Genomic DNA, 5,203 nt, shown 5'->3' on the forward strand with positions numbered 1-5,203 from the left:
AAGGTGGAGGGTTGGAGAAAAAGAGGAAGACCTCTAATGAGATGGATTGGCCAGGTGGCATCATTGGTGGACTCAAGTGTGGCAGCGGTAGTGAGATTGGCTCAGGATCGGACATTGTTTCGTTCTGTTGTGCATGGGGTTGCTATGAGTCGGTTCCGACTCGATGGCACCTGACAACAACAACAACAAGAGCATTTGCTGGGCCAGTTAAAGTCAAAGTAGAGAGGTCAACTCAGAAGAGAGATGACTGTTTTTGGGCATTTCCAAGGGGTTATTTTGATAGATTTTCCTGAAGGACGTAGGATGATCATGGGGGCTTTAGGAAGAAGTTTTAAGAAAAGAGAATTCTTCACGGGAGAAGTAAAGAGGTGGAAACTCCACCTTCAGAAGTGTATAGACCTAGATGGAGGGCATGTCAAGAATTAATAGCTTCATATTCTGATAATATTTTTGTATAATAAATATTTCTTGATTATGTAGTAATGCTTTTTAACTTACCTCATGTTCAGAAACAAAACATAGTGAACTGTTTCTTGCAAAAACTGAGGAAAGGGTCCCATCCAGAATCTTTTGAGGTGGGACATTCCCACTTGAAAGGACAGGCAGACCAGCATGGACTAGCTAGAGCAACAGAAGATATTTCTTGAAAGAAAAACCAGAAGGACAAAATTCAAAACAAAAATGGCAGTCTGATTGGCTGCTACAAGAATAAGCAAGTTGTTCACCGGGGAGCCATCAAGGTAAGCAATCAAGTCCCTTCAGGACAAACCCCCCTCCATTACTGAAACTCAAAGGGAACACATGAGCAGGCATGTAAACTTGTGGGTGACCATGCTGGTCTACTGGTGAGTGGAAGAGGGGGAAAGGTAGCAATGAAGAAATGGGCTGCATTCAATCACGTTCCATAGACTCCCATTGACCTGGATATGAGAGAGAGAAGAGGAAGAGCTGGTTGGCCTGAAGTTTGGTGAGACCTGGGGACTCCTGAGCCCATAGACAAGGACATAGCCACAGAGCGCTAGAGCTGAGAGTGAAGCATCCAGCTGATATGAAGTGAGGGGAGATGCAGAAGAACACCCAAACTTGCAGATAGTACCCATTTGATCGAGCTTCGATGATCAGAACTCAACTAGAGGAAAATTTTTAAAAAACAAGTTTTGATAAAGGAAACGAGTGTAAATTGTTACAATTTGATGAACGTTACCTATACTTAGGGATGTAGTAGTTCAAAATACCAATGAGGGGAAGGAGTCTCCACACCAAGGATCAATCCTATCTCCTCTGTATACAGGGTTGATAGGAAAGGGCAACTTAGACAATGGCTTCCTGATATGGGCGGGAGTCATGGGGGAAGGGCTATAAAGGCACAAAGTGGCTGGCTTACAAGTTTGCAAGAGGAAGTTTAGTTTCAGAGTGTACATGGGAAGGTAGAATCTCCACTGAATAATTTTCATCTTGTCTAGACAGGTCTGGTTAAAAGAGATGGGGATAAGATTCTTACGATTTAATAGTAATTGTTGTCATGACTGATTGTGATGGTCACAACTGTAAAGGTCGAAGTTCTGTAACATAAAGTAGGGAGTCGTTAATCTCACAGTCCAGGAACAGAGGACCCTAGGGCCATCAAAAGAGAAGAGCAGGAACAGAGTGTGGGACCCTATCCAGAGAAGCAGAGGCACCAGAGATGGAGGCGGAGGTGAGGGCATGGAGAGATAGTTAAGCTGAGGACTCTAGACTCATGGAAAGAGAAAGTCTGTTTGGTGGTGGCCAGGAGGCTGGCTTGCAGAATGTGCCCTTTGGTTGTTTAAATGATTATATATTCCTGCCCCCTAAAAACTAGAGGAAATAGAAGCAAGTACTGTTGAATGATGATGCACGGAGGAGACTGTAATCATTGCAATGAAACAATGAGTGTAAAACCGATGTTCTCCCATGTAAACTGTCACTCAATTCACAATAAAAACTTAAAAGTAAAAGAAGATGATAATTTGAGGAAAGTACAGGGGGATGAAAAAGGATAAGAAAGAGACAAACGGATGAGGCCATGCATTCACACTTCTGGCAGAAAGAACCAACTTGAAAAAAAAAAAAAAAAACTGAGAAAAGGACCATATTTGCTGTTGGCCTGGCTATTTTAATATCAGCATGGTGAACAGGTGGACAGGGTTTTCAGTCTTGTGTGGCGTATGCCCAGGAAGTTAGTTTACGCAAAACTTTCTTGCTTCCTCTGCACACATGTAGTAAGGCATTGTGATAAAAGAAAGAGGTAAATGAGCATTGAAATTGGATGATGTGATTGTCAATGTATTTAACAACCTTTTAAAAGTTACGGGTTACTACCCAAAAGGTTGGTGGTTTGAATCTACCCAGAAGCACTGCAGAAAAAAGACCTGGCAATCTACTTCCAAAATATCAAGCACTGAAAACTCCATTGAGCGAAGTTATACTCTAACATACATGGAGTCTACATGAGTTGGGATCTACTCAATAGGAAAAAAAAATCCCCTGTGTTCCACTTCCACTCTGATACCAGCAGTACTTCTTCGTCTGACACTAACCAGTTAATCCAGGTTAGATCTCACAAGTTACCAGGCACAGTCTTCTAGATCGCCAACTCTGCCCAGAGTTCAGACAATGGCTGCAAGTTGGGAGTCCCCACCATATCATCACTTCTGACCTGTTAGTTACAAATTACAGTAGTTCCCTCCACCCCCTCAGGATATTGGCTGCAAGTTTGGGAGTTCCCAGGCCTCCTCTTTTGACTTGCTGGCTACCATCTCTCAGTGAAGCAGGCCACAGAGCTCATGCAAAGTGCATTACAGTTTTATTACAGAAAAAAAATAAAATAAAAAAAGGATTCAAATGAAGAGACACAAAGGGTCAGGTCTGAGAGGCTTTTTAACACAGAGCTTCCATGTCTTAAAAAAGGTATCCATTACCCTCTCACCTTCGTCTTTCACCAACCAGGAAGTCCTGGGCTTCTATGTCCATTGCCTTTATTGGGGCCTCATTATGTAGACATGCTTGATTAAATCATGATCTCCCCCTAATGTCAGCTAATAATGGTCTTACTGGCTTGATCAGCAACCCCCCACCCCAAGCCATTTACTATCATAAACCCTCAGGATAGTCTGAAGCTCTCCTCAAAGATGTTGTAAACCCTGAGGAAATTCCACTCTTCTCCTCAAAGATGCTTCAAACCCTGAGGAAATTCCACTGCAATAAGCTCAAGTGTAGCAAAATCTGTGAGGCTGGTGAAGGACTAGGTAGTATTTCCTTCTGTTGTGCATGAGGTCAATAAAAACATGAGTCAGAACACCAACCACTCAGGAATCGAGGACAAAGACAAAACTCTTTGGGTAAAGTTAAATTCGTTACTTCACACCAGCTCATCAGCTTGTTGGGAAAATCAGATGCCACTCATGCAGTGCCTGACGTGCAGTGGGCACTCACTAATGGTTAGTTTCTTCTGAAATTCTTTAGTTTTCCTTTGTTGCTCTCCTGAAATGCCATCATTTAAATAAACATATAGCCTCATTTTGACATGGAAATATCCTGGGAGGGTATGGGGCAATTAGTCATTTAGATCTTTGTTGTCATTGTTGTTGTAAAGTGCCATTGAGTCGGTTTCAACCCATAGCCACACTGTTTAGGGTTTCCGAGGAGCAGCTGATGAGCTTGAACCACCGACCTTGCAGTTCAAACGACTTTGCAGTTTGGTGCATTAACCTACAGCGCCACACCAGTGTGGGTTACTTGAGGAGATAATTTCATTTGCAAAACCAAATGAAGTGGGTAGACCCTTTCCCACATTCACGTGTGTCGAGGGTCGGATTGGGGGTCTCTGCTTGCTGTAGCATAGGGAATGTGGAGTACAAGTTGCGGTGACCAGAGAATCATGGCAGGACAGGTATATAGAAAGTTTCTTCCGTTCTGTGATTGAATACTGGTGGAAAGGAGTGCCGCTGAAACTGTAACTAAAGGAGGCATTGTGCTTCTAGAAAAATCTCAAGTAGTACTGCAAGCAACAGCTGCTACTGTTGGATGCGGATCTAAAGGAAAGGGCGGCGAGATTCAACCAGTTAGCGTGAAACTTGGAGATAAAGTTCTTCCAGAATATGGAGGCACCAAAGTAGTTCTAGATGACAAGGATTATTTCTTATTTAGAGATGGTGACATTCTTGGGAAATACAGAGACTGAAATAAATCACAATTGAAAGGGCCCATTCCACTGAAGTTCTGAAATCTTGTGTCATGTAAATAATCTTCATGGCTCTCCTTTATAATAAACTTAGGATACTCAGTGTCTCAAATTTAGTTTCACTGTACTAATACAAGTATGTCCAAATAAAAATATGTAAGTCAATGGTTAATTCTTCTAAGTTTATAATGGTCAAGTACTGTTTTTCACTCATGGAATTTCCTAACATAATGGTATCCAGTTTTTGAGTAAAACAACAAAAAATCAAATGAAGTGAGGGAAACTGAGGAGAGGTGGATTTTATGAGGTAAACTGAGAAAGGGTGGTTAAGGTGGATCTTAGTTGCAGAAATTAGAGGAACCTGAGATGCCCCTTAGGTTCATGATGTAACCGTAGAGTAGCAGCTGCTTCAGCTTTTGGTCAGGAATAACCTCAAACTGAGTGCTTCCTCATTCTTCCCCAAAGCCCAGTAGAAAGACAACATTTAGGAAGGGTGGCTTGAAGGATGTGTTCTCCATTCATTCCTCTGGGATGGAGGTTCTCAATTTGGGTCCCACAAACCTTACCAGTCTCTGTCTGGACTCCAAAGATTCCAGGAACTGAAACCCTAGGCAGCATGTGTGTGTTTGTGTACAGTAGCCATTTGCTCCAAAGCAAACATCCCATAGCTTTCTTCAGATCTCATAGAGAATCTCAGCATCTCCTCCCATCCTGGCAAAATTTAAGAAATACTGCTGTCACATCTCCCTAGATGGAGCTAGCATTCTAGACATTACTGTCCTCAGTGGGCCTCTGTGGTATTGTGTTTTGTTGAATGGTTCTTTGATGTGATACATGAACTGATATTGAGGAGCAATTGAAGAAATAACCCTGGAAAGTCTTCATTTGTAATAAGGCCGCTGTTGATTTGTAGATTGCATATACTGTGTGCATTCCTAAAGGAACTCTGAGAAGAATTCTTTGAAGCAACTGGATAGTTGTTTTTTAATCTTATCAACATTT

General features: G+C 42.1%; 1 pseudogene; it reads left to right on the forward strand.

Annotated features, from left to right (window-relative positions):
- The first annotated feature begins 3,898 nt into the window (after nucleotides 1-3,898).
- On the forward strand, nucleotides 3,899-4,201 carry LOC102838632 (annotated as a pseudogene).
- The last annotated feature ends 1,002 nt before the right edge of the window (nucleotides 4,202-5,203 follow it).

This window comes from Chrysochloris asiatica, unplaced genomic scaffold, assembly GCF_000296735.1.
Source record: "Chrysochloris asiatica unplaced genomic scaffold, ChrAsi1.0 scaffold00004, whole genome shotgun sequence".
In the NCBI taxonomy this organism is placed as follows: Eukaryota; Metazoa; Chordata; class Mammalia; order Afrosoricida; family Chrysochloridae; genus Chrysochloris; species Chrysochloris asiatica.